The 22,799-nt window shown below is 36.7% G+C and overlaps 1 protein-coding gene and 1 non-coding gene across 7 annotated transcripts in view; one reads left to right on the top strand and one right to left on the bottom strand.

Annotated features, from left to right (window-relative positions):
- The first annotated feature begins 4,380 nt into the window (after positions 1-4,380).
- The window catches only part of LOC138708093 (protein unc-80 homolog), a 240,615-nt gene continuing 222,196 nt past the window's right edge, over positions 4,381-22,799 (top strand). For 5 of the 6 annotated variants that reach the window (XM_069838261.1, XM_069838260.1, XM_069838259.1 and 2 more), the window contains exon 1: positions 22,036-22,152. The gene's annotated coding sequence lies outside the window, so the exon portion shown is untranslated. Of the gene's footprint in view, positions 4,551-22,035; positions 22,153-22,799 lie in introns of those variants that run through there. The other variant, XM_069838258.1, reaches the window with a different exon arrangement.
- Positions 7,987-8,060, bottom strand: TRNAT-UGU (transfer RNA threonine (anticodon UGU)). The gene has a single exon. It is a non-coding gene; the product is annotated as a tRNA-Thr (tRNA).

Here is a 22,799-nt window from a genome sequence, read left to right as displayed (position 1 = left end):
TGAGTAATCTAATCGAGCCTCTCAAAAAACATTTGGAACATGCCACTGTTTTAAGACAGTTCAGAATGAACTGGTAGATTGTAAGTTGAGTGTTTGCCGATCTGAAATTCAGACTGAAATCGATGGTATTTGTTTTTCTTAGGGATTAGCAAATGGTCCCACAGACATCTCCCAACTAAGTCAGAAAGTTTTGGTTTTTCGATATGTAGTGCATTTAATTTTGTCCTATACTTATTAGTAATGGTATCAAGAAGTGAAATTTGTATGTACTGAAATCTACTGCAGCTCTCCCAATCCACAAGTTCACGAGCCACCACTGGGAACTACCATCAAATTTTTTTTCTCAGCCATGAAGTGACAACTTCATACCAGTCTGTTCAGCTTTCAAGAAGATATGACTGTCATTTCATATGTTCCTAAGAAAGGGAAAACTGTCATTCTTTTTCCATTCATGCATAATGATGATTGTATTGACAATTGTGCAGGAGAACTGAAGAAAGCCTGATATCACATTCTATAGTTCTGTAAAAGGTGATGTGGATCAACAGAAGCATAGTGTTGAGGAGTGACATATCATTGGGTGTTAATTTTATTCTTCTTGTACCTGCACTGTTTTAAAGTTTTCTCCTGAGAGTACTTCATTGGTTATGCACAAAGTTTTGTATCCTGGAGTTTTGTCTAACATAATTCCTTTGTTTGGAAAGCAGTGTGCAAAAACAACTCAACTGAGAGCTTCATTTCCTATTCTATTTCTCTGCTTCCTTTTGACATCACTAACTATCGAGAAAATTCTTTCAGATTCTGCATTTGACTGGGATAGTGTCAGTACTAATTTTGTGAGTTGTCCTATATTGCGAAACTTTAGTTCGTCATTGAAGTCTTTTGCTTAAGTGACTAAAAAATCACCTTAAAATTTATAAAATGATTTTGAAAATGCCCTCAAAATTAAAAAAAATGACCTAAAAGAAAAAAAAAAAGCAAAAAGTGACACAAAAGATTACGTAAAAACTCTAAATTTTTGTAACCAGCAGCTTATATCCAGGATTTATATATTTATGGGTGGATCAGTGGATGTAAAGGAAAAAAAAAATGACATGTCATCACAATCCGTGCCCTGCTTCTAAGTTACTGAGCACCTATTACATATCATTCTAATGTTCTTTATAAAACTGTACAAGAACTAGACCTACTGTTCAGCAATATACTGAAATGATGCAAAATCTTTGTACTGAGCAGATGGACATCATTTCGAAGACTTGTAATTTAAAATAAAATATAACATTTATGATAGCCTTGGCATCCTTACTCTGTTCCAAAAGAAAATTTTTTTTGCAACATGTTAAATACCATACCTGATGTTAACAAACAAAACAAGTACTGGTATTGGAATTGAATTTAAATGGGGAGGGCTATGATAGCCCTAGCACTAAGATCTGAAAGATCTATTGCGCTTCCCTGACATAATATCCTGCCTGTCCAATAGTTTGATGTTCTTGATGAACTGAATAACAGACAAGTGTTGTATATTGCAGCTCAATTTGAAGCTTTTGGACATGGAATAATTCAATTGTGTCTTATATTAAAACAAGAAGTGTGCAATGAAATAAAGTATGGTACCACACAGTGAATTGGTGGAGGAAAAATAAAAAAGTACATGGTTAATATTATTATACCTCAACTCCCCATCATATTGAAATAAATGAAAATAACATCACACAAATTAATGGAAAGTTTTTGCATACAGTTTTTTTTTTAAGAACTGTGAAATACACAATTACAGTAGTTTCCTTGGAGTGCTACCAGAAATTAAAGTAACCATAAAAAACATAAAGTGACTAATTTAAGCAATTGGTAACGAAAGTAATGGCTGAGGAGTTGAAGTCCATTGAAATGAAAATAGATCTTAAAAAGCAAGTTGTGATTGTGAGATGACTGAAATGTAATTAGTGTTTTTCATCGTGCTTATTAATTATTAAGTTACGATAACAAAAATTAACTAATTTTTGTTTCATAATTATATAGGTAGACACCCTGTTTCTTTTCTTTTTTTAATTAAGGAGGTCAGAAACAAAGGAGTATAAGTGCAGTTCAGTTACTTTTGAGAAAAGAGTGGTTGAAAATATTAAAGCATTCGTAAATTTTGTGAAGTTTTGATTTTAAATTTAAATATTATGTGATGTCCTTAAAATGTATATCCCTTTGCCACAAAAAAAATTGGTTATGCTTTTGCTTACTCTGAATGCACTTAATTTTTTTTAAAGACATGTCACTTGTACACCTTTGCTTCCAACTAGTATGTGGTATTCTTGTCTGACCGCCAGATGGCATGAGCTGCTGGAAAATGAAGTTTCCACTAATTATTGTATGTTATTGAAGGTAATGCAGTTAGGTTACTGTAACCTCGAACTAACCGATAATGCTGAGTATATATCGTATTAACTTTATGACTAAGCGGTATTTTAAACTGATTTAATGACAGGGTATTTTTTTTTTTTTAATAAAATCGTATTTGAAAAATATTTTGAGCATTTCATTAAATCTCGTTGGCAACACTGTTCACATTGTAGTGTTGCCAGGGCAGCGGATTTTCCGCTAGATCTGGAGGATTGTGGCAATTATTGACCAATGAACTATGCGAATTAAAAGCATGTGCAAGTAAAAAAAAATAATAATTTTTCTATTAATTAATGCCAACCAACAATTTTTTTAAATAGGTTATTTTACAGTGCTGTATCAACATCTCAGATTATTTGACGTTTGAATGAAATGAAAGTGATAATGCCAGTGAAATTAGTCCAGGGTCCAGAACTAATAGTTACCTGCATTTACTCATTTTGTGTTGAGGAAAAACTCCAGAAAAAACCTCAACCAGATAATTTGCCCCGAGCGGGATTCGAACCCGGGTCACTTGGTTTTGCGACCAGACGCACTAACCGTTACTCCACAGGTGTGTATTAAACCAATGATCAATATAAGTAGACCTAATATATATCTGTCACAACAATGAAATGAATGAAATAAGTGTTGGAAACTGCTGGAAGTTCAAAAATTTAATCAACTATGAAATAAGAAAAATATTGAACATATATAAATTTTTAACTACAAAGTCGGATAATTACTGTATTTTTTCCTAACCAAACGGACTGTCTAAATTTCAGGTTTCTAATCAATAAGTTGCCAATGTTAGCATACAGCAGGTGTTATAAATGTAGTATTGAAAGAACGTGAGCTGTCGTGTAACAAATTATGCGATTTTTGGGCTTTAATTATAGGCATATTTCAAATTTGGCGGGCACTGGCGGGGCCAGTGTAATTCTATGATTTTCATATTATCGTCAAATTGAGCCAGGGCATTTTTTAAGAAATTCACCACTGAATGCGATGCACATGCGACAGTGAAGTTTCAACTAGTACTGAACCTCATAAGTGCTATCACAGTCTAATATATACAATCACGCTGCTCAATACATAGGGAATATGCATCCATAGGTAGTTGCTAACCACTAGGTTCGCTACTATCGCCTCATAACAGACAATGCGAAATAGTACCGGCAAAGTCTATTGTTCCTAGTACTCTCAACAACTCAAGCTTCGTGACTGTATATACTAGACTGTCGTATCACCACAGCGTGAGGGTACTAGGAACAATAGACTGTGCCGGTAGTATTTCGTATTGTCTGTAATAAGGCGATATTAGCGACCCTAGTGATTAGAACTATCTATGGATGCATATTTACTACGACTTGAACTTCGTGACTGTATATACTAGACTGTGGTGATACCAAGAAGACAACACTTATGAGGCAACTAGACCAGGAGATAATGGGGTAGGGTGGCCAGTTCCTTTCCCCCTCCATTACACACATCGCCTACTAGCTACATATTACACTAGGCAGACTTCAGATGCTTACAAACAATATTGTTCTTTCTCTGACACATATCGTCAAGTGAGATCCTACTGATGTACGTACAGCCAGAACCTCAGTCACAGGATTTACGGGTATATTATAATCGGACAATCGTACGTTATGTTACGTATTAGTTAATTAATTACCGATTGATTGGATATTAGACAAATGTAAAATGTCATATGCGTGAATGTATTAAATTTATTAAATTGTCACATCTCGAGTAACGATACAAAAATGTTAGTCCCAAAAATTTGCAGTCCCCCCCCCTCAAGTTTTTCCACCATGACCCAATCATAAATACGGCCCGGTATATTATTTACACCAATTACCTAGACAATTTAAATCTGACGGAAATCCCTGATCACTATGTGCCCAGGTCTAGCCCAGGTGGATATCAAGCGTGTTTTAAACACCTGACAGGTAGTGAGTTGGCGACATTGGATTCTGCAGACATGTATAATGTGTTTGAAATGTGTATTTGTTTGTTACTTAGTAAAAATGATTGTTTTTATTGAGTCGTAACTACTGATAACTTTTTATTACTAATATTTGGCTACAGCAGCAATAGACTAATGTTTCGCATGTGAAGGAAAATATGTGATAGAAGAAACGATGTCATTTTTTAACTTTATGTTGTAGGTAAGTAGCTGATATAAATGTAATTTTCATTAGAACATAATTTGAGAGATGTACCATTATTATATCATACACCATCAGTTTCCCTGAGGGTCAGTCGGAAGAGAGACCTCTGGGTTGTGTCCCTACAAATTTTCAAAAGGTTATTACAACCATTTCATTGAATGTTCTCCCGAGATCCTAATGCAGTGCTTACCGTAGAATGAGGTGACTTTGGTACCGGTAATAAACAGAAAAACTCCGTTGTGACTGTTTAATTTAAAGTTATGTAAAAGCATAATATCTTAAAATAATACAGTGAAAATTGGGGAAAATTGTAAGATGATATTGCGTGACCACGTTAAGGTACAAATGTATTTACATGCTTGGGTTCTATTTGTGCCATACGACAAGTTCCTGTGGAAGTTGTAGTCGGCGGACAGGTGGGGGCAGACGGGATCGCTCAAGCGAGATGGAAGGGGTATGCGGCAAGGAGGAGCAGCACATCTCATTTCAGTGCGTTTCATTACTTACAGATCACAGAGAGAAAGCGAGGATGAAACTAGCGCTGAGGTAGTTCCGGTGATTTCGGAAGTGAAAATTGTTGAATATATATATAGAGCAGCTGACCGTATATGCAAGTCATAACAAAAGCCTGAACTAACCAAACCTAACCTGTCACAGATTCGTATATGAGCAGGTTATTTACGGAACTAGCCATGTCAACTGAAATAGAATCTGAGAAATTAAGGAAAAACTATTACAGGATGTTATACTGAGATAATGGCTTTGAAAAAAAAAGGCATAGGCCTACTCAGTAATTTTTTCAGAATTAGAGGGTGTTTGTGGTGAAAATCTCATATTTGACCATAAAAAAATTTAAATTGTGTTGGACATGTTTAGTTCTGGAAGTGGGAACTAGACGTGTCAACTGAAATAGAAACTGAGAAATTAAATAAAAATTATTACAGGGTGTTCTACTAAGATAATGGCTCTGAGGAAAAAAATGGGGCATGCTTCCGAACAGGGGCAGCAGCGTTTCCCCTAAGGTTAGAGCCCAGTTTAGGTGTGTGCATAAATCGAAAAAAAAAATATCATATAAACATGCGTCCTATTCTCAATATTTTCTAGCCCCTAATTTTCGATTAATACACACACACCTAAACTGGGCTCAAACCTTAGAGGAAATACCACTTCCCCTGTTCAGAAGAGCGCCCGAAGAATTATTTATATTTAGATGAAAAAATCTAAGTTACATGTATTGTTATAGTTTTATTTTATCAAAGATTACTTTAGTACACTTTTTTCTGTTTTGCAACGAACAAATTACAGAAGACAGTTTAAAAAAACAATAGTTTAACTTAAATAAACCCTGTTATCTCCTTGCCTATTTGCCTCATGAGTGATGCCTGGATCATATCATTTGTGGGGTTCAGACCTGCCTTCGGACAGTTGATTAAACAATAACAACAACTTAAATAACTTCTACATCATTCATTAGTTCATCTTCATGTTGTGTATATATTTCAACATTGTCTCTGTTACTATGCATAAAATTGTCATAAAATTTTAGTTCTGGTACGGATTTCCAATTTTTACTGTAGTGTTTTTTTCAGAAGACTTTCCACATCTACCACTTTTTGCAGGCTTGGGAGGAATCCCTAAATTAAGTACTTCAGGTCCAGAAGTGGAAATGGTTTTTCCACGTTTACACACACTTTTAGGTTCTCATGTCTTCCATTCATGGACATTTCCTGTCCTTTTTCTGCTCCTATTAGGTTCTGCTGGAGTAATTTTTGTTTCACTGAGACTTCATTGACTTTCAGGATTCAGCTCTACAATAAAATTTTAGTGACAATTACAAATATTTCACTGTTTTTAATATCCCAGAATAAAAAAAGTCATTGTTGTTATGATTTAAATTAAATAGGCTACAACTGTTTCTTGAAAACCAAAGACTACAAATATCTCAACAGAAAATCTTCCTTAATGGTTATTTTTTCTATAAGAAACATGGACATGTTAAGTTATGGAACACTTCCACTGCTGGACATGTTGAGTTGTGGAAAGGATGGCAGATTTCAAAGCTGAAAAATAATGGACCTATTTGAGTTTTGTAAACCCACTTTTTTATATGTTGTGGAGACCATGATAGAGATTCCAGAACTGTCCTTAACTCAATTTTTTTTTACTTGGTTATTTAACGACGTTGTATCAACTACAAGGTAATTTAGCGTTGATGGGATTGATGATAGCGAGATGATATTTGGCGAGATGAGGCCGAGGATTCGCCTTAGATTACTTGACATTTGCCAAATCGTTGGGGAAGACCTCGGAAAAAACCCAATCAGGTAATCAGCCCAAGTGGGAGTCGAACCAACACCCAAGCGCAAATGTGGATTGGCAGACAAGTGCCATAGCCAACTGAGCTACGCCAGTGGCTGAGTTTTGTTGGTGGTGGACATATTCAGTTCTGGAAATGACCTGCTCATATGCAAGGTGTATATGTGGAGTACGAAGGGCAATGATAGTTTAACCAAAGCGAGATTTTTAAGGTAAAATCAGTGACAGGTTAGTTTAGGCTAATTTAGACTTTTGGTATGCCTTGGAAGAAAGGGCACATTCTTGCAAGTGGCTATATGCAAGGCATACCAAAACTCTAAACTAACCTAACCTAACCTATCCTAATCCAACACTGATTCGACTGTAAGAAAATTTGCTTTTTATCTGTGACTAATAATAATAAAGCGCACGGAAATGAGATGTATGTGCTACCCTTCTCTGGTGCCTGCCCCTTCCACCTTGGTGGAGCTATTCTGTCTTCCCACATCTCTCCGCCAGTCACCACTACCACTTTCACAGTCATTTTCCACCCTTATTTTGGTGCGAAATTGGTGTCGGCACTCAATTTTTCTTTTGTTTAAGGTACATAAGACTCGACTAAATGCCAAGTACGTAACTTAAATACATTTGTACCATAACGTGGTAATGCAATTATAAAGAAATACCGAAATATTTACGTAACTATTGTGAGATTGCCAAGAAAACAACGATACCTATCAAACTTACCATTTTGTTGGGGTGTCTGTGATGTCTTTAATTAAAGAAAAGAAATAAACACTGTTTAAGCTTATGAGTAACAGAAGTATGAATCTCACTCCTCACTGAAATCGAACAGTCAGTTTCTCTCCAAATTAACAATAATAATATTGGGTGACTTTGACACTGCCAGGTTGAGTGAAAATCATTTGGAATGGGATAAATAAATAAATTACTTTTTGACCATATGACTTCAATATACAACTGGGTTACAAATGCAGCTTTCTTTCACATCTATTTTGCCTTGAAATGCACATTTATTCCTCTCGCTAATTTTTTCAAGACTAGGGAGATTATATGGGGATGTTAGCTACTGTTATAAACGGAATAGCTTTCCAATCTTACTTAAAAAATGTCGGAAAGCCGGTGGAGGGATTCGAACTCACGACCCCGAGATTACAAATCACGTGCTCTTGCCATCTGAGCTACACTGGCTGCTTTTATTTTATCAAAGTTCCTATAATTTCTACGGTTAAAGTAAACAGAACAACTTTTACGGCTAAACTACTGCTTCTACTCCACTCGGCAATTCTAATTTCATCAATGCATCCACTGTTTTAGATGAAGCGGGGTTGATAAAATTACCAGAATGTCATCCAAATTCACATGATACATATCCTTCTCCACTAAATTAAAAGTTGAATGTGAGATAAGTCTATAGATGTAAGATCCACAGCTTTAAGTTAGGTTACAAATGTAGTTAGCGTTCTTTGACATTACTGGGCCTTGAAGTGTATATGTAATTCCATTGCCAAATTTTTCAAGGCTAGGAGTTGGTAAAATTGCCAGAATGTCTTCCAATTTCACATGAAACATATCCCTCTCGACGAGTTTAAATGTTACATGAAATGAGTCTAAAGATTTAAGACCTACAATTTCAAACAATTCATTATTGCTCAAAACTTCTGTAACTACACCATTATACCTCGAATTTGTACTTTAGGCCATGTGCACACAGAATTAGATATGGTATGGCATGCGTCATCGCAATGCAACATTTTGCTTTTTAGGTCTATTGTGTCTCAATGTCTCGTGACAGCTTATCACCACAGTCTAGTATATACAGTCACGAAGCTCAATACATAGTAAATATGAATCCATAGATAGTTGCTAACCACTAGAATCACTAATATCGCCTCATCACAGACAATGCGAAATAGTACCGGCACAGTCTATTGTTTCTAGCACCCTCACAACTCAAATTTCGTGACTGTATATACTAGATTGTGTTAACACTCTCTGCTCACGACAACTGATCTGCTGGTTGTTTGGATTTGGGAAACTGCGCCAGTGGATGGGGGCAATATGCTTCCGTGGTGCATTTTCACTATTTTGGAAGAAGAGCAGAGTATATGCAGCTGTAATGAAATAATTGTTTTAAATGTAATATTTTCAATACATTATCTGTGGCCTACATAGGCGTCAGTTTAAGGGAGGCAAGGGTGTTACATGTACCCTTTAAAAATACATTGTTCGGCAATAAAATGATTGTAACAATTAATTTACTGTGTCGAGGAAAATCTCAAGACATTCAAAATTTAAAGTAATAGAAATATCAACCTCTGGCTGTGATATTAATACCTATGAAAAAAATAAAAGTAAAAAATATGATTTCGATCATCTAGTAGCCCGCACCCCAAGGAAACTCAAAACCCGGCATCAGTATATGTGTATGTTAAGGTATTAAGTATCAGTATGCACAAACCTTTTAAAAAATAATCTATATTGATGAATTCATGAAAGTAATTTACTAAGGGAACAATATTTTCGATATGAACAGTTAATAAAGCAAGAATTTCTGTCTGTGAAATTACAATTTAAAGAATGTTTTAAATGTTCCTGTAGTGAGTAGGTACGTAGCTGCTGCTGTTCACCAGAAATAATTCGTTACTGGAATGAAGTTGAAATAACAAATGATTGCAAACATTTTCCACTAATATTAGAAGCTGGACATGAAGATGGTTGTCCATTTTCTTCTTCCTGCTCCTCGACTAGTTGTATTACCTGCACAATCTTTTTTTTTTTTTCTTCATTTGGGGTTCAGATGGTCAATATCTGATAATAATCCTCAGATACAAAGGAACATTGAATTTTCAGAATGCCGGTATTACCCTTACTTTATTTTGGATCTTAAATATTCAGCTACAGGACTCGCAAGGATCTGAGATTCTGAAGAGTGGTTTCTTTTGTTAACTAAGACCCAACTGGTGTTTGAATTAGATGATTGGGTAACTTATGGAATACTTTTTACGTCGAGTTCGTGGACATGGCTATTCATACATGCATAGTACAATACAGCCATCAGACTGTTTGCTCGTGACCAGTTTTGAGTCGTCCAATTTTGTTTCCTTGTGTTTGCTCGTGACTGTCTTGTCACGTCTGATTCTATGTGCATCACATTATAGAAATCAATGGGAGCAAAGTACCATTAGACAAAATGTTATATCACACCACTTCTGATTCTGTGCACCTGGCCTTACGATTTTCTGAAACAACTTTCGCCAATACATAAACTCCTGGTTTTAAGTCTGTCACTGTTGGTGTTAAAGCAACTTCATCAGGTCCTTCCACATTAGCCTTAGAAAGCTCAGCAATCTATCGATTAATTGATTAAATTCAAATAGTTAATCGATTAAATATTTTGATCGATCGACAGCACTAAAAAAATAGAAGCAAAAAATATGATGTTGCTCATCTAGTAGCCTGCACCCCAGGGAAATTCAAAACCCGGCATCAGTATATGTGTATGTTAAGGTATTAAGTATCAGTATGCACAATCCTTTTAAAAAATTATTTATATTGATGAATTTATGAAAGTAATTTACCACATCACTGTCAGAACCAGAAGTTTAATTTCTGCTGAGTGATGCAATGCTTATCCCTGGTTCAACAGCAATTTTTTTCTTTTGCTTTTGAGTTCGGCCATTGGCGTATATATATATATATATATATATATATATATATATATATATATATATATACACATACAGTAGAACTTGGTTTTGTGCGACACCTCGCCTATAACGTCAAATATTTGTGGTCGCAACTAATTCCCCATAAGACATATGCTTTCCTACCTTGCTTAATACGACAAACGCATATGCGTCTACATCGCATATAACGTCATTTTCAACCTCAGTTTGGAATAAGATTTTCTAAGAAACAAAGTATCTTAAGAAATATTTTGTTGAAATCTGACCCTGACAAATTCTTTACAGTCTCCTTCTGTCATAGACCTCTCGAATGCAGGCGGATTCCCCACCCCATTGTAACCTGCCCGAATTCATACGGTATTAGATCAGTTCCGACAAGAAGTTTTCACTAAGTGCACGCATTTTAACGCAGTATGGCCGCTAAAAGAAGTGAGTGACGCTTTAGAAGCCATTAGAATTATGAACATGTTCTATGAAGCTAGGGAAGGGAGCAGTGAAATTGCTACTGAAATTATGAACATAGAAATTAATTTAGCCCTAGAAAGTGGGTATTGGGCAAGTAGAAGACAACAGAGTAAAATGACTGATTACTTCACTTCTAAGTAAAATAGTTTGGTGAGTACTGAACAAACTGTTTTAATACAGAATACTGTATTTATAATTGTAGGCGTACGTGTATTTTATTATGTTCATTGTGGGCTTAAATGTAAATACATAAATCTAAAATAAGTCTAATTAAGTTTGTTATTTTTCATCTTCCACCTGACTAGATTGATAATGTGAATCTCGGTTACTACGACACTCGTTTATAACAACATAATTTTTAAGATCCCTTGGATGTCGTTATAACCAAGTTCTAATAAATATATATATATATATATATATATATATATATATATATATATATATATATATATATAAAGATATTCTTTCAAGGAGCCAGTCAGGACATTATTAATGTCATCTTAAAATTTTAACGTAAGGAAACTTACATAAAAATTTCTACTGGATTAAAAGGCATAATGCCAATGGCTTCAAATTCACTAGGCCCAAATAAGTTTCTCTTCAGTGCTGAGATCTTTCTACAGAGTGAACCATAAGTAATGTCATTAATTTCAGGGGGTTATTCTTCGAGATATTTCAAACAAAGAAGTTTAATACAATTTTGGTCGCTTTTGCTTTCTTTTCGAGATAAAAATTGTTTTATATGGAATATTTCATAGTGTGTTATGGGAAAGCCATTGATTTAATTCCCAATATGCTCAGTCTAAGAGAGCATTGTATCATGATAATAAATGATTGAAATAATTTTAGTTTTGTCCTTTAAATATGCAGAAATTTGATCTGAACAAATGTAACTTTTCGCTCTCCAAGAGAATTTTACATGTAACATTTGTTCGGGTCAAATTTCTGCACATTTAAAGGACAAAACTGAATTCTTACAATTATATATTATCATAATACACCGCTCTCTTAAATTGATTAAGTATATTGGGAATTTTAGGCCACTAGCGTGGCTCAGTCGGTTAAGGCGCTTGCCTGCTGGTCCAAAGTTGCGTTCGGGCGCGGGTTCGATCCCCTCTTGGGCTGATTACCTGGTTGGGTTTTTTCCGAGGTTTTCTCCAACCGTAATGTGAATGCAATGTAATCTATGGCGAATCCTCGGCCTCATCTCCCCAAATATCACCTCGCTATCACCAATCTCATCAACGCTAAATAACCTAGTAGTTGGTACAGCGTCGTTAAATAACCAACTAAAATAAAAAAAAGTAAGTAGATGCCTCCTCTGAAATGTAAATTTCAAACATTATTTGGCTTGGATTCTTTAGGGTGGAGCAGGGAACGATGATTGTCCAAGTCTGAGAGGTGGCATTCATGAATCCGATTTTAACAGGTGGGTCATCCTGCCTCAGTCCCTTTCTCGGAAAGTAACTTGGTAAGTCCCAGTAGCCGGAGCACTAACAAGCAAACGTTCTGATGGGGGCAGATAAAAAAGTTAAATTTTTTTCTTCCACCATGTTAATAATGTCAAAAGAAGTGCTTATACAAATTTTGGCCACTCGACCGCAATTACGAGGCCGTCCAGAACGTGATTTTCCTTTGTGTCGTTTATAGAAAAAAAGCACAGTTTCATGGAAATATTTATTGAAACAGATACAATAATTGTTGCGCTATTTGTCAACATATCCCCCACTGGAATTGAGACATTTTTTATGTCATGGGATCAATTTTTGTGTCGTAGAAGTCAGCCGCCTCAGTCCGGAACCAGCGTTTTACTGCGTCTGCACCACTCTGTCGATACTATGATATGAGAAATGTCTCAATTCCGATGGAAATATGTTGAAGAATAGCTCAACAAGCTGTGTCCGTTCTAATACATTTGTCCAATGAAATTGTGTTTTTCCTTTCTGTTAACGGCCCCTGGCGAATTAATTTTTTTACGGCCCTCGTAATTGCGGTCGAGTGGCCAAAATTTTTATAAGCTCTTCTTTTGACATTATTAACATGGTGGAAGAAAAAAAAATTAACTTTCTTATCTGCCCCCATCAGAATGTTTGCTTGTAAGCCCTTTCAATATCAGCATTGGGAACCCGTACACCCAGGACTCCACCCCTTCACTTTACTATTGTAGATGATGGGTGAAATGAGGGGAAAGTGGAGGGTGTTGGTAGAACGATAGAGGAAAACAAGTGTACCCCAAGAGAAACCCTCTGCAACGTTTGCTTTGTCTGCCACAAATTTCACCACGACCTAGCCGGAGGTCGAACCTGGGCCGCCTGTATCGAAAATCAACGCGCTAGCGTTGAGCCACAGACGTGGAAAGACTTACGTTAACCTGTAGAAAGTATTATGTATCCAATTTGATCATTCAATAATATTGAAAGTTAAAAGGGCAAGTTTTCATACCCATTGTATGTATGTCGTTACTTGAATGACATTTTCTGAATATTCTGACTGTTAAATGTTGACAGTAACATAAAAGTGTCTTATAAATCAATCAAAGCTGTTTATTTTTGTTTCCGTTCATAGTTACGAACTGACAGCGGGAGTTTAGACATTCTTTGTAAATATTGAACTACATTCTGCAAGCGGAGTAACAAACAGCATTTCATGCGTGAAAATCTTATTGCGTCTATGCCAAGTATTCGAAGTCAGTCCTATTCGTTATGAAGTCACTTCTGTTTTGAAGTCACGTGATTCGGTTTTCTTTGGAGATTTATTCGTTCCTTCAGAATTTTACTGGAAAATTTTGTACTCTGTGTTAATGTTTCTCAAGTTCAAGGTTATGTTACCGATCTAAAAAGACATTTAGAATTTGAATTAGTGCGATATTGAGTCAGCCCTAAAAGACATGCTAGCATAGAAGTGAAAACCTTCATTATATACACTATACAGATTATGTTAAGAGAAGTGGAGAAAGTATGAGAGTTGGAGTAACTTGTGGAAAGATACAATGTGAACATTGGAGAGCGCCAGTTCGAGTTCAGATGAAAGTGGTACCTCGGACTTCGAAGCAGTTGAGCTGCTGTTTGATTCAGAATGAAAGTGTTTAATTTATCTTCGCTTTTTTCTAATGTGCCTACCGAAGCGTCTGTGACTACAGTGTTCTCTGGATTCTCATTCAGTAGGCCTGGGTTCGATCCCAGGTCAGGTCTAGATGGAATTTCCGATGAAAAAACAGACATTGCAGAGGGTTTTTATCGGATACGTCCGTCTCTATTTTTCATTCCAATAACACTAAAATTCCCCTTCATATCATTCATTCATTCATTCATTCATTCATTCACAGTGTTCTGCCTAAGAGCAGGTCTTTCACTGAAAACCCAGCATTCTCCAGTCTTTTCTATTTTCTGCCTTCCTCTTTGTCTGCTCATTATGATTCATATATCTTAATGTCGTCTATCATCTGATTTATTCTTCTGCCCCAGACTCTTCTCCCGTTCACCATTCCTACTAGTGGATCCTTCAGAAGACAGTTTCTTCTCAACCAGTGACCCAGCCAATTTCTTTTCCTCTTCTTGATCAGTTTCAGCATCATTCTTTCTTCATTCACTCTTTCCAACACAGCTTCGTTTCTTATTCTGTCTGTCCACTTCACATGCTCCATTCTTCTCCATATCCATATTGCAAATGCTTCTATTCGCTTCGATTCACTTCGTCGTAATGTCCATGTTTCTGCCACATACGATGCGACACTCCACACAAAGCACTTCACTAGTCCCTTCCTTAGTTCTTTCTCCAGAGGTGCGCAGATGATGCTCCTTTTCTATTAAAAGCTTCCTTTGCCGTTTGACTTCCTGGCAGCAGCTCATTTTACTGCTTATAGTACACCCCAAGTATTTGAAGCTGTCCACTTACTCTACTGTCTCATTTAGAATTCGCAAGTTTACCTTCTTTACTTTTCTTTTTATGACCATGGTCTTTGTCTTGTTGGCATTTATCTTCATTCTAGTCGACCCGGTTGGCGAGTTGGTATAGCGCTGGCCTTCTATGCCCAAGGTTGCGGGTTCGATCCCGGGCCAGGTCGATGGCATTTAAATGTGCTTAAATGTGACAGGCTTATGTCAATAGATTTACTGGCATGTAAAAGAACTCCTGCGGGACAAAATTCCGGCACATCCGGCGACGCTGATATAACTTCTGCAGTTGCGAGCGTCGTTAAATAAAACATAACATTTTTTCTTCATTCTATACTGCTCACAGCTGTCATTTAGCTCCAGTAACATATCCCTTAGTATCATCTCGTCTGCCAACAATGCCATATCATCAGCAAATCTTATACACTTCCTCCTACTATCACTTCTCCCATGTTCTAAAAACAGTGCTTCGCTAAATCCTCCATGTAGATGTTGAACAAGGTAGGTGATAAAGGGCATCTTTGTACTCCTATCCCTATTTCACTTTCTTCTGACATTTCTTCTCCTGTCCTGACTTTGTCTCGTTTCATATAAAGATTACTGAACAGCTTCATTTCTTTCCAATCCACGCCAATTTTCTTTAGGATCCCCATCAGTTTATTCCAATCCACTCTGGCAAACGCTATTATCTAATAGCAAAATAGGTGATGTCTGAGGGTAGTACGGGTTTTCGATGCTGATTAAGATGCTTGGAGCTCCGGGATTTGGGTTCAGTCTCGTCAGTAAATAATGTGACACCTGCAGGTTCTAGGAAGGATGACCCGCTTGTCAGCGTCGGATTCATGAATGCTATCCGGTCTATCCTTCGGGCTTAGACAAACATCGTATATAGGACATACAACCGGCCTAAACGGCCCAAGTGCATGGATCCGTTCCGGATCCGGCCCTTGTGAAACAATCAATCAGTGTACAGTACAAGGAAAATATGAGTCGACTCTTGGAGGTCGTTTCATAGCGCGATTCACACGATAACGTTCGTAAGAAGATTGACACACAGCTTAGAAGCATGGATTTTCGTCTCTCCTCAGTAGCTCAGACGCCTTTCACACGGAAGGGAGCGGGTTCGAGCCTCATCCCAGTGAGTTTTTTTTTTATTTCACGAATAACATTAGAATGTAGTTTTACAATCTTGGGACCGATGTTTCAGTTTGACAAAAAGCGGAATAGTTATAGTCCAATTCCTAGAATTAATGTTAACAAAGGTTAGCGGTAGAAAATTCAGTCGCATTTTTTCGCCACTTTCGGATATATGTTAGTCAGGTTTAGTTAGATTTCGCGAGAGAGCTATTACATATCTGGAGACGACATAGTTGTTTACCTGAAAGGAAAGAATTTCTTGACTACATGCTGAGGAAACTAGATTTACTGAACTGTACTGATGACATCATTGTAACGAATAAATAATGACAATTTTTATTACAGTATTAAAAATTGGACTGTAAGTAATCGAACTTTCAGGAAACTTCTAGCTAAGAACAGTCAGTGGTTGTATTGTACTGTAACTTTCCCGAAAAAATGTGTTAAATGCAATTAGATCCTGTGAAACATATCTTGTCTTGAATTGGCACTTACAAGGGAAGGGTTTCGGCTCGAACAGGAGTTTTTGGTTAAAAATTTGTACAGACGCTTACTTCACAATGGTGATGAAGACCGTAAAAGTATTCATTTGTGTAACTCTCCGTTTGGTTGGTATTGGTCAATACACTTCTTTAAAAATGTACATGAGGATTCTCTATAAAATGCATGAAACAGCATGGAGCAGAGCAATAAGCACAACACGCAGAAGCAACACCTGAACAATCTTCTGAGCCACACTCCATTGGCGAAAAATCAAATGCCACCTGAATTACATTTTTGAAGTCCGAGACTTGTTCAGGATTCACGTAACCAGCTGACTGCCAGGAATACTGAAGCATAGGGCGGTACACTGGAGGAGACAACTGGTTATGAATAACAGAGTGCATTTTCATTATAAACACTGGATTTCCCAAGTTAAGTTCTGGATTTTCAGCAAGAGTCCTTATGTAAACTGTTACCCTCCGAGCATATCATATATTTTGTGTTGTCTAACGAAATAGATATTCAGAGGGTGGATATATTTAGTTTTTTTTAGGTGGAATGATCATACATTCAATGTCCTAGCCTTGGAATGATTAATTTATTAATGTTGCGTCCTTGTGCGCATTCAGTGACTCACACAACAATGTACACTTTTGATTAGCTGCAATATTTTCAGGCAGAACGTTGGACAAAAATGTTCTTAAATGGGCTTTAGACATTTTACCACTCGCACTAGTTTCTAGGCTAGGCTAGGCTTACGAGTAAGGTGTCCCATCCCCTTAACTTGTGCAGTGCTCTCCCCACCTCTCAACTTGTGCAGTGCTCTAACAGACAAATCACACATTACACAAACGAATGCTTTTGGGAGCTTTACAGAGATGTAAAGATGAGCCTGTAAACAAATTTTGGATACGAAATTCCTGTTCGAGCCGAAACCCTTCCCTTGTTAGTTCCAGCAGAGGAACGTCCTAGGAAACTGAGGAGAGCAGCAAGAACTCTGAGACAAAGTAGAGGCATTATTAGCAAGTACGAGTAGACAGAAGCTAACCTACGCTGGTCAGATTTGTTTACGTTCGAAATAACGTTAAAGTTGAGTTTTAGATATTTTTTTGCTTCTTTTTTGTAATTGTTTGTCTTTATTTTGTTTGAGAAGACAAACAAGACAAAACTGTCTTCCAATTAATAGTTTTTTTTTTTCGTTTTGGGCCAGATCAGGTCTACTAATAACTGCGGAGTTGGACAGTAATTATTCAACATTTGTTAAACAAACTGAAGCATCGGTCACAAGACTCTGTAAAACTCCATTTTAATGTTATTCAAGAAATAAAAATAAATTCAATGGAATGAGGCTCGAATCCGCTCCCCTCTAAATGACACGCAGATGTCTGAGCCGTCTATTATTTAGAGGATATCCATTTTTCTTTTTTATATTTTCAAGTGCTTTCTAGATCGGGTTACAACACTTGAAATAGAACGAATTTAAATAACTCTGGCGATAGCTTGTTTATCTGTGCTCTGGTTTTCTGAGCATGCACAGTATCTTGTATCTGGGACTTATAATATTGAAGCGGCCCATTACTTTTGTACCTACCTATTTTCACTTTTGTACACGAATGAATATTTTCTTCTATCTTTGAACGGGCACAGTGTATTGGAAACGCATCTGACAGAAACTGACTTATACGGACTCTGCTGTACGTTTCACTGAGACACACTTTAATTAATCAAACTAGTTTCTTGGGAATACCAAATTCAATAAGAATACCATATAAAACTTCTCTCTTAACCGAGTCATATGCCTTTTTGAAATATATGAATAACTGATGCACTGTACACTTATACTCCCATTTTTTCTCTATTATCTGTCGAATACAACAAATCTTATCAATAGTCGATCTATTACGCCTAAAACCACACTGATGATCCCACTACATATGGAGTTAATCTTCTCAAAAGAATATTGGACAAAATTTTGTACGACGTCAACAAAAGTGATATTTCTCGAAAGTTACTACAGTTAGTCTTGTCCCCCTTATTAAAGATAGGTACGATTATGGACTCCTTCCATTGTTCTGGTACAATTTCCTTTTCTCATATAGCAAGTACAAGTTTATAAATTTCGTTAGATAATGCGCTTCCGTCCTCTTGTATTAATTCTGCTGGAATTAGCTCGATATCTGGAGACTTATAATTTTTCAGATTTTCTATCGCAATTTCGACTTCAGACAGTGTGGGTTCGGATATAAATGGCTCAGCAGTTTGTATTTCAATTTCATCCCAATCATTTCTATTTGGCCTATGTATATTTAATAGTTGCCCAAAATAGTTTTTCCATCTGTTCAGGATTGAATGAGAGTCTGCAAGCAAGTCACCATTCTCATCCTTGATCACGTTTACCCTTGCCTGATATCCATTCTTAAATTTATGCCCTTATATAAATCTCTAATGTTTTTATTTTTACTATTTGTTTCCATCTCATTCAATTTTTCCTTCAAGTAATCTCTTTTTATTCCTAAGTGTACGATTTGCTTCCCGTCTTTTATTGAAATAATTATCTCTATTCGCCTCAACTGGATCCTGTAAGAATTTCAATTTTGCCTGTTTCCTTCTTTCTGCTACCATGCAACAATCTTCATCAAACCACGGTTTCTTTTTCTTAGTTTCATAATAACCTATGCTCTGTTCAGCTGTAATTTTGATATCCCGGATATTTTCTCACACGCTATTAACATCTAAATCTTCCTCAACTTCGTCGGCACTTGCTAATTCCGCAAACCTATTTGAAATTTCGACCTGATAATGTTGCTTAGTTTCCTCGTCCTTTAATTTCGGAATATTGAATCTTCTAATATTAACTTGTTGCTCTACTCGCTTGGCTACTGATAGTCTTTCTCTTAGTTCTCCAATTACCAAATAATGGTCAGAATTACAGTCTGCTCCCCTGAAGGTTCGAATGTCTACTATACTAGTATGTCTTCTTTTATCTATCAAGATGTGATCTATCTGGTTACGTGTCAATCCATCTGGAGAAGTCCAAGTATATTTATGTATATCCTTATGGGGGAATGTTGTACTTTTGACAATTAAATTTTTCGATGGGACAAAGTTGACTAACCTAACTCCATTATCATTACTAGTTACGTGAAGGCTCTCTTTTCCAGTAGTCGGGTTAAAAATATCCTCCCGTTCTACTTTAACATTGAAATCTCCCAATAAAATTTCATGTGATATCCAGGTAACTGATCAAGTCTGTTCCAATTCCTCATAGAAGCTATCCTTTATATGGTCGTCTTTCTCTTCTGTAGGGGCGTGAGCATTTATAACTAAGATATCGCACCATCTACCCTTAAGTACTAAATACGATAACCTATCACTGATAAATTCGACCTTTTTTACTGCTGATTTTATTCTTATGTGAATAAAGAATCCTGTTCCTAATTGGTGATTATCGTTTCCTTCCCCATAATACAAGTAAACTTCTATTTGTGTTATGCCGTTCTCATCTAACCTAACCTCCCATCTAACCTAACCTGTACTCCCACAAAGTCTATTCTATATCTAGCTAGTTCTTTTGCTTCTAATGTTACCCCTCCTGTTCTATATAGACTTGTAACATTCCAAGTACCAAATCTCAAAACTTTATTCCTTTGCTGTGGTCGTGCCAGAGAATCAGCCCCATTCCGAGGCTTATTTGAAGGCTTCGTTACAAGCTGTTTTTTACGGTGATGGGTTGTTAGCCCTTCGCCCAACCCCCAAGCTAGAGGACCACCCCTCATCTGCTGTCCGCGACTGCTTATTCGATATATTCACAGCTACGCTCCATATCTGGAGGCCGTCTCCTCGATCCGCAACCTGAGGACGTGCCATGCCGTGGTGATAGGGACCCACAATACATGGTCCAGTTCTCATAAGAGGAAGAAATAAGGAAATTTATGATTTTTGCTCTACATTATTAGGCATTAAGAGGGGTTTTATTAAGTTTTTAATAGCTGGTTGGCTATTTATCACTTTTATCGTTTCCGTTTGAAATTTGTATACAAGAAATTAAATCAAAGTACTTTTTAATAATAAAAAATTCTGATTTTTCAAACTGTCGATTAAATAATGCACAACGGAAAAACATGACGTGTTACGAACTTTTCACCGTCATTTGTGTTCAACGTAGAGTTGCCAGATGTACGGTGTTACCCGGAACAATAAATACGGTTTTAGTTATTTTCATTACGCATACGGTGCGATTCTTGAACCGTACGCACAATGTTCCGTTTTCAAATTCCAAATCCCACGCCCAGTACTTACATTTTCAATGTGTTTTTTAGTAGGTTATTTTACGACGCTTTATCAACAGCTTAGGTTATTTAGCGTCTGAATGAGATGAAGGTGATAATGCCGGTGAAATGAGTCCGGGGTCCAGCACCGAAAGTTACCCAGCATTTGCTCATCTTGGGTTGAGGGAAACCCCCGGAAAAAACCTCAACCAGGTAACTTGCCCCGACCGGGAATTGAACCCGGGCCACCTGGCTTCGCGGCCAGACGCGCTGACCGTTACTCCACAGGTGTGGACTTCAATGTGGTTGGTGGCGGCGTAGTAGTATGTATGATAGTACCAGAAAAATTAGTGTATTTCATAGATTGAACTGGTGCACAAAAACCTAAAAATATTGTATTTGTAATAAAGTTCTTGATAAGCTTTTCCCCATTTACGGCGATTATTTTCAGTAATGACTACAAAATGAAGGATGAAAAGAATAGAATACTACAAATGGTATAAAAAATGATCTTGTATAATTCAACAATGATGAAAACTGTAGTGAATTTTACAAGGTTTTTTTATATGTGTAGTTAAATATAGGAATATATAAAATGAAAAATTAAGTTCACAGTATAATTACCTATATGACGTAATAAATAATTACAATATATAATGCATAAATTATAATAAGATTAATTGTATTAATTAATATGTAATAGCCTACATTGGTTTGGTCACTGACTGAGAAGAAACTGCCTAGTGAAGAATGCACTGGAAGGAATGGTGAAAGGGAGAATAAGAAAACATTAGATGATAGACGACATTAAGATATATGGTTCATATGCGGAGACTAAGAGGAAGGCAGAAAATAGGAAATATTGGAGAATGCTGGGTTTGCAGTGAAAGACCTGCATTTGGGCAGAAAACTCTTATGCATGTACACTCAATGTTTTCTAAGAAACCGAATATGGATGAAAGGTGTTCCTTATTTCCCATCTCAAAATCTGACAACCCTAGGTCATTTCAGCGCGTGAGAGTTAGTTAAGATCAGCATATGTTATTCATGTTATTGGAAAAAGTTCAAATTTGTTGACTACTGATTTCGTTGTACTGTGATATTTCTACGTAGAATATGAATCAAAACCGCGAACGCAATTTTCGTCCCACGCACTCGTCTGGAAAACTCCGTTCAAGCGCATGGCGCCTCTTTCGCTTTCGAGCAGTCATTTGTCGGACGATTTCGGCGAAGTTCGTGCGGTCCAGCAGGCGCCACAAAATCGATGAGATCTCGACGCTCATCCGCTCACTCGTCATCTCGACGTCCAGCTCTGCTCTTCAGGCAATTTCTGTTCCTAGACGAAGAGGTGGGTGAGCTGTCATTTGTAATTGTGTAGTTTCTACAAGTAGGGGATTATAAAGGGAACAGTTACAAGACGGCAACCTCGTGTGTATTTTATAGAGAGCTTCAAACTTAACATAAACAGGAAGATGTGTGTCATCCTCGGAGTTTAGTACTGACTACTGACGTAAGCTGTGAATTTTATTTCCATTGTCGGTAAAGCATAACTTGGTGTAATATACACTGTTTCATTAGCTACTAGGGCTATCTTGCAGCCGAGTCATGCTAGTACTGCAATAAATCAGTGAGTAACATAAGAGTATTTTCGTAAAAAAACAGGTTTTTTCTTGAAACAAAAATGTAAGTGGAATGAAAATTAGTAATTTCCTAAGAAGTTAACGCGGTAAAGAAGTTGTAAAGTTAATCAGTGAAAATTAATATTTTACCATGGACCAAATTTGTGGTAAAACGAATTACCTACACATTACCGTGGCTCACTGTAGCTGTTCCTCTAGTAGTATTTTTTTTTAATGAATATAGTTGCACGTCTGTAATTGTATGATAATTAAGTCGTCATATTGTACTCCACATGTTAACCATGACAAGACTACACAGGGTTTATCATTAGTAACTCATAAATATAACTAAAACTGAATGAGGGGATTTTGGAAA

The sequence above is a fragment of the Periplaneta americana genome, chromosome 10 (genome assembly GCF_040183065.1).
Source record: "Periplaneta americana isolate PAMFEO1 chromosome 10, P.americana_PAMFEO1_priV1, whole genome shotgun sequence".
NCBI lineage: Eukaryota > Metazoa > Arthropoda > Insecta > Blattodea > Blattidae > Periplaneta > Periplaneta americana.
This window is presented reverse-complemented; position numbering and strand designations above follow the sequence as displayed.